The sequence below is a fragment of the Octopus bimaculoides genome, chromosome 3, assembly GCF_046866305.1.
Source record: "Octopus bimaculoides isolate indiv1 chromosome 3, ASM4686630v1, whole genome shotgun sequence".
Classification (NCBI taxonomy): domain Eukaryota; kingdom Metazoa; phylum Mollusca; class Cephalopoda; order Octopoda; family Octopodidae; genus Octopus; species Octopus bimaculoides.
Window position 1 is genome coordinate 154,038,489 of NC_142930.1, and position 8,227 is coordinate 154,046,715.

Here is an 8,227-nt window from a genome sequence, read left to right on the forward strand (position 1 = left end):
TGGCCCCGTGAGTCTATATGAATCGGGAAGTATCTTAATCCTATATGTGTTTGTGTGTGGAGGCACGTGGCTTAGTGGTTAGGGTGTCAGCACCACGATCGTAAGATTGTGGTTTCGATTCCTGAACCGGACGACGCGTTGTGTTCTTGAGCAAAACACTTCATTTCACGTTGCTCCAGTACACTCAGCTGGCAAAAATGAGCAACGCTGCGATGGACTGGCGTCCCGTCCAGCTGGAGAACACATACGCCATTGAAACCGGGAAACCGGGTCCATGATCCTTGACTAGGCTTTAAAAGGGCGCATTTATTTATTTTATATATATATATATATATGCATATCGTCAGAAGTTCATATATCCGAAAAAAAGAAGCTAGATCAGTAACATATTTTTAAGAAGTTATAAGTTATGGCCAGTCATAGAGTGACCATTAGTTTCGCATTTATAAAGCGCTTAGCAATATAGGCGACTCGCTCGACTCAAATGCCTGAAGGTGCACAATATCTATACAAATGAAGGAAGAAATACGTAACGTTCAGTTGGTTTTGTAAACGAAAAATAATCCTCCGTGTTGCGGGCAGGAACCAATTGACTGCTACGTATTTCTTCTTCCAGTTGTAGAGAGGTGAAGTGCTTTCAGCCACTTGTGTTCAACGAATCGCTTATATTGTTAAGCGCTTTATAAATGCGAAACCAAAGGTCACTCTATGACTGGCCATAACTTTTAACTTTCTAAAAATGTATGATTTGAGTTGGCACTCTGTCGGTTACGACGACAAGGGTTCCAGTTGATCCGATCAACGGAACAGCTTGCTCGTGAAATTAAAGCGCAAGTGGCTGAGTACTCCACAGACACGTGTACTCTTAACGTAGTTCTCGAGGATATTCATCGTGACACAAGGCTGACCCTTTGAATTACAGGTAGAACAGAAACAGGAAGAAAGAGTGAGAGAAAGTTGGGGTGGAAGAGTACAGCAGAGTTCGCCACTATCCCCTGCCGGAGCCTTGTAGAACTTTAGGTGTTTTCGCTCAATAAACACTGACAACGCCCGATCTGGGAATCGAAACCGCGATCCTACGACCGCGAGTCCGCTGCTCTAACCACTGGGCCATTGCGCCTCCACCTAAAAATGTATACAATGAGAGAAAGGGTGAGAGAGAGACACATATATACAGACACACACACACACACACACATGCTTGCATACATACATACATACATACATATATGATGGCTGCATACTCGTGTTTGAATATTGCCATCACCAGATCGAAAGTCCCACACATGCGAAGGTTACGACCAGCCATTTTTGTGATAGGTCTTCCGTTTTTTCCAAGCGATGCCTGTGTGTGATGATTTTTTTTATAGTGAGGTAAGGATCTGCACAAATCCAATTCCACTCTCTGAACATGGACAACACAAACTCGAAAAGAGGAACTAATCTACATCATCGAATATTGTCAGTGTCGCAGGTTTCCCTCTCCTAAAGAGATGTTGTGACAACAGTGGGGCCTCTCACTCCCAGTCGGCCAACTGCACGCCTGGATACCAACCCAGGTATTTCCACGTCCCCGTACATACATACATGTATGTATACACATGTACACATATTGTTGGATTGCTGTGGAATGCTCATGAGCTCTTCCATCCTTTAGCAGGTCTTATTCTTCGTCCTGCATGGTGTCCAACAATCACTTTTCTCACCAAGCAAGTTTAATGGCGTTGCCAGTTTAGTCGCCGACAACCCGACCATGCAACAGGTTGTACTGGGTTACATGTTACCAGGAGCACCCAAGAGCAACCTGACATACGTACGTACATACATACTTACATACATACAATGTAAACAGACGTCGTCAATTTGGTATCCCTTCTTTCTCTATTTCTTTTCCCTCTCCCTCTCTAATTCTAATTTTGTTTCATAAAGAGTATAAACCGAAACGGTAGATATTTTTCTACTCGTTTTATTCGTTGTATTTATTTTCATTACACACAACCTTTGGTTGTATTATTTCATTTCAAATGTCTATACTTTTTCTTCTACCACGCATTTTACTTGTCTAACTTCTTATCTACTAGTCCGATATCCGTTTCTTTGCTGAGAACAAAATGAAAGGAAGACCAGGGCCTGTTTGTAAATGAAAATATTTCTTCATACATTAATATTTTACTGTTGAGCAACGAGTTACAACTCTTCCCTGTCACTCTCCCCGCAAGAAATGCAATTAAACAACAACAACACGAATAAAAAAAAATTAAGTGGATTCATTGCTTTTCCATCTTTTCCTCCATTTGAAAAACTGTATCTTTCTCCCTCTCTAATTTGAAAAACTGTATCTATTTTGATTCTCATAAATAGTCTTAAATTCGACTTCACTCAGAAAATGACCAGTTTAGACGGAAATACGTCTATGCGATTGGAGTTTTGTGGTTATATATTTGTGTTATCAAAGAAATTAATACGAAATAAAGAAAAAATATTCTACATTTGGATGTTAATTATTATTGCTATGAAGTAACTAAATATGGAATATATTTTCTCCCCATTACAGAAATAAAATGGATGCACCAATCAAAAAGCATCATTATTAATGATATTAAACATTATAAGTTTCAGTCTCTGACAGAAAAGAAATGCGGACCTCTTTCTCTTTGCTGTCAGATAATTGATTCTTATAATGTTTAATATCAGTTTACATTGAATAATTACAGCACTTAATGCATTCCTAATATGATAACTATTCAAAATCTATCACTCAAACATTGTGTGTGTATGTGCTGTGTGTGTGTGCGTGTGTGTGTGTGTGTGTGTGTGTGTGTGTGTGTGTGTGTGTGTGTGTGTGCGTGCGTGCGCGCGGGGGGGCATATGTGTGTAATAATTATTGCTGTTGTTGCTGATTATGATGATGATAATGACGACGACGACGACGATGACGATGGTGATGATAAGCTCTGATCAAGAAAGCCTCTAATTTTAGGGGTTCCAGCCATAAACATCCCATCTTATCTTCATACATCCAAGACTGCATTATCGAATATGTCCTTCCCATTTTAAGATGGTAGAGGTAATTTGGTTAGTATTGTTAACACGAAGAGGTTCCCTCGTTAGTTTCTTATTGCTGTAGGAGTACGCGCCATCGCATGTCTATATCTCGGGGTATCCAGCCTCTTGGATCAAACTACTCACCAATTTAACAATATTTAACGGGCAAAATATTTCTTGATCCTTCTCGGAAGCTGTGAACAAAGGGACTAGAGTGTTAAGATGTTGGTGGTGATCTTGACGAAGATGATTGTGATGATAATGGCGTCACTCTTCTTTTCTTGTCACTGTTTGGGTCCAGGTCGTCACTAAAAGAGTAGACCTACAGCCAAAGGTGTTCCGTTCATTAATATATTGTCAGAAAATGCCTTTTCCCTAAGCCATCCATTATGCTAATCTGACTCCAGCTTCCACCGATACGAAAAAGACTTATCCGAGAATTCTTATGCAGAACAACTCCAGAGAATATCTTCCACTTAACTGATTAAACACTCGCAGATATTCATGAATCATCAATAAACAACAAAAGTTTGCCTGACCTTTACTCTCAGCCAAAACCTTGTCTTTCATGTAAGCACTAAGCTAACTTGCTTCAGCTATTATTCAATGATGCAAAACACTTATCCAAGGACAGACTTCTTCTATTACCGTTTGCTACTGTATGTCGCAACGTAGATGAGGCTTTTGTAGAAAATTGATTTACCACGCGCTAGCTCTGCTCACGCCAACGCCACTAATTTCACTTGACCAACCAGGAAAAGGATAATAACAGTTTCATATCTCTTGTCAAATAAATATAATGTAAATGAGGACAACAGGAGCAATCATTACAATATCTTCGTCAGCTATTGGATACAGTATATATTTGACTGAGAACAGGACCAAATTTGATTCAATTCTCATTAAGACGACTACTTAATCTACATTGCATCTGGAAAATCATAGAATCCATCATACGATGGATGACTGGATGCGTCCAAAATCAATCGTTTTCTTCATTAACTCGCAAATCAATTCTCGGATCCATTTAATGCTTGGTCGATTGCCAGATGCGTTTTCCCTTGGATGACGTCTAAGAACCATTCTATCTTTGACTGGTGGTCAGATAATATCGACTAATCGTCTCTCCTCAAACTTGCTGGCCTTGTGCCTAAATCAGAAATCATTATTACCTTCGCCTTAGCGAAGGCGGAGGCATTGTTTCCAGTCGTGTTTGTTTGTTTGTCCGTGGACAAGATATCTCAAGAACCGCTGGATGGATTCGGATGAAACTTTCAGAGATGTTTGGCCTAATGACTGGCACAAACTGATTAGATTTTGGGATCGATCCGGTATCGGACAAGGATTCTGAATTATTTTTTATATGTTCTTTACTTTACATGTATATGTAAAGTTCCACATAATTCTCTTGTTCACGCACACACATACACACGTATACTCACACATTTTCAGCGTTGAACATTACCATCCTATTTCCCTTGTACACATACACACACGCGCGCGCGCAAACATACCTCTCTTTTACACACACATACACTCACACTTCAAACGCCATTTATCGGCTTTTCCACTCCGTCCTTCGTTATTCATCTATCACCCCTTCCTTTCTCATTCATACGACACTCTCTTTTCCATTTATCTCCTCTACCTTCACCTCTCACTCCAGCTCTACTTTATATACATATATATATTTATATATAAAGACAACACTCATTACTATATTAGGAGAATATACATACATTTTAACACTTTACAGTATACTTACATATATACATAATTCTATAGATCGGTCTAAAGCAACAGGATTATTAAAGGAAAACCGGAATTTAAAAGGTCTCATGATATTCATTGAAAGATTTTATTTCAGATATTCTCATTTTAAAAATCACTATTTGAAAAATTACTTTTTGAAATGTTTCAAATAGTAAAATACTTCTTTTTCTTTTCTTTTCTTGAAATAACGTCTTTGAGGGAATCTTAAAAGTAAGGTCAATAGAGGGCACTGAATCATAAAAAAGGATTTTAAAAAAACCACTGGTCAAGTATGCCATTGCTGTTTCAAACCTTTAGTGCTTCATAGCATGAACAACTATCTCCGATTAAGTAATGAACTCTCTACTACAAATAAATGAGTTTACGAAACATCTAAGGTGTGAAAGACAAGGATGTGGTGGGGGAGGTAAAAAGATGCGTTGGCCAGGAGTCGAACCCGGATCGACTGCTTGGATGGCAACCATGCTAACCGTTACACCACCGACGCTTCATTGTTGCTAACGGCTGTATTTAATCTTAATTTACTCAAAAAGACATCATGTAACTCGTGCTTTCAGTTATTTTGAATGTGTTCGCTGAAATCAACTGTTTCGTCTTTAGTCAAACTTTGGCAAAAGTTATGGCTTATATAAGTATGAATGTGTGTGTGTGTGTGTGTGTGTGTGTGTGTGTGTGTGTGTGTGTGTGTGTGTGTGTGTGTGTCTGTGTCTGTGTGTGTGTGTGTCTGTGTCTGTGTGTGTCTGTGTTTTAGAACAGGGGTTTTCAAACTGTGGTCCGCGGACCACAGGGGGTCCGCAAGGACAAGACAGAGGGTCCGTGGACAGCAAATACTTTTTATGGGCAATTTGATTTTATATATGTTTTTTAATCGAAATCTTTTAATTGACAATAAACCTATTTGTTAAATACTGTTAAATAAATAAATGTAAAAATATATGTTATTTTAAGCAAATATTTATGTATAAATTTCATAAGCGTTTATAAGGTATATTGACCTCATGGATTTTCTGAGATTGCAATCAATGGTCTGTTGAACTTGCTGGATAAATTCAGGTGTTCTGGTGATTTCAGAGCATTTAGAATTCTCTTTATGCTTTGATACTGGTGATACGTTTCCATCTTCATTCTCTAGCTCCTTACAAACTTTGTAAACGAAAGATGTGGCAGCTTTTAAAAATCAAGATATTTCTAAATCGCTCAGCCTTTATAACCACAATAACAGCATGCCTATTTCATTTCTTGAGTAAACTGAGAGTCTGCCATTATTATTTTCTGAAACAAAGATTATACAGAGTTATCAAAAAATGCAGCAATGACCCAAAAACGTTATGTCCTCAAATACCTTACGCACCCTGTATAATGTTTGCATAATGAAATACGGTGACCAATGATGTACGAACATTTAGTGATATGGAGGCATACATACATACATACATGCATATCATACACCGTTGCGAGAAAGAAAAAAATTGTGTAATGAATGTAGAGCAGTGTCTACTCTATATAGTTCTATCTAATAAATATATTTATCAAAAAATAAAAATAAAAAACCGAAGTCATGCGTCGGCCGGGAGTCGAACCCGGATCGACTGCTTGGAAGGCAACCATGCTAACCGTTACACCACCGACGCCACATAGTGTGCTAGATGCAATTTAATCTTAATTTACTCAGAAATACTTTATGTCAGTAGAACTTTCAACTATGAAATATTTTTGCTGAAATCAGCTTTTCCACTTCTGCCAAACTTGTGCGAAAATTATGACATAAATAACCATATGTGTGTATACACACCTACATACATACACAAATGTGTGTGTGTGTGTGTGTGTGTGTGTGTACTAGCGTGCCTCCCGGCCCTCGACCCGGTCTGTACGATGCTGAAATGTATTAATAAGGCGCATATTGGTATCTATCGTAATACCCATTTTCTTTACAATAAAATTTGTTAAAAAGTACTTAAATATTGCATAACATAATTTTTAAAATTTATTTAGAATATCTAAATACAGGAAATAATATAGATAATGATAGAAAAATGTGTTATACAAAAAATTTTTAAACATTTACGAAACTTCAGTATATATTGGGTTGTCCTGAAAGTTCGTGCCGATTTATAGTAGCTTACCTATCGACTTATTTGCCATGAAACCACCTCAATTCTGGGAAGAGGGTATTTTCAAGTTAAAGGAAAGATGGAGACGCATTGTGCAACAAAATGGTTCATATTTGGTTGATTAAAAATGTAATGGCAAGTATTTATTGACCTTTTTCATACCTTTAAAAATCGGCACGAACTTTCCGGACAACCCAATACAATGTTTGTAACTTTTTCTTTGGAACATATATGAAGAGTCTCTGTGGGCATCCTACTCCGGAACAACCTACATGTAATTGACCATGTGGGAAACAGCCCTCTTCTAGATGTGCAGTGTTTGACCTTGGGACTTGTTAATGGTCAATGCGTAACTGACTTTCACTGGGAATTGCAATCATTTGAAACGAAAGGGGACATCTGTTGATATTAGTGGTATTCTAGGTATAAATACAATGTCTCCCTTACTACATCCAGTGAGAATTTTTGCTTCGATTATGTGAGGCTGTAGTTCAGTCACAACCATACGTGTACCATTGCACAATTTTAGCTGATCCGGATTTCTGAGAAGCATGATGGCTGCGCCCTTCTTCACTTCAAGATTGTGTGGCGGCATAATGGATGGTTGCACACTATTGAGGAATTCAACAGGATAATGAACAGCATCGTCCTCATCGACAACTTTGTCAATAGATTTATAGATGTGGTTGCCTCACTTGTTTTTTTCTCCCTAATCCCCTTTCTATATAGCTCACGTATTTTTTCTCTAGAGAGAAAAAGCGGTTGAGGCAGTGAGAGAGAGACACATATACAACCAGAGAGAGAAGGGAGATGTAGTGAGAGAGATAGAGACATAGAGAGGGACATATAGACAGAGAAAAAGTGGAGGTCCGGCGTCTCGTTTTTTTCTCCGTAAACACCTTTCTCTTTGTCTCTCTCGTGTTTTTTCTCGAGAGAAAAAAAGAGGTAGAGGTCTGGCGGCGAATTCAAAAGAATAAATGTAATGTATAAAGTTAGAGAAAGTTGGAGATGGATTGAGTGATCGGTGGAGTAATTTTTTTACTCTGTAAAAAGTATTACGGTGAAATAGACAGTACGTGGATGGCTAAAAATAGGAACCAATACACCACCAATTCGCCCCTCCTCCCCCGCCGTTCTGTTTTCGGAAATAAGTGCATAATTATCTGCGGAATTATCAGATTAATTTAAATGACATGAAAAACCTGAAATATCAATCATATTTAATGTTTTCAGCAGTCAAATTAGAAAGAAACAAACTTTGCTTTTTATATTTAGTGCTTTCAGCGGTCAGCGTA

General features: G+C 38.2%; 1 non-coding gene across 1 annotated transcript; it reads right to left on the bottom strand.

The window, feature by feature from the left end:
• Nucleotides 1–6,377: 6,377 nt before the first annotated feature.
• Trnag-ucc (transfer RNA glycine (anticodon UCC)) lies at nt 6,378–6,449 on the bottom strand. The gene has a single exon. It is a non-coding gene; the product is annotated as a tRNA-Gly (tRNA).
• Between the last annotated feature and the right edge of the window lie 1,778 nt (nt 6,450–8,227).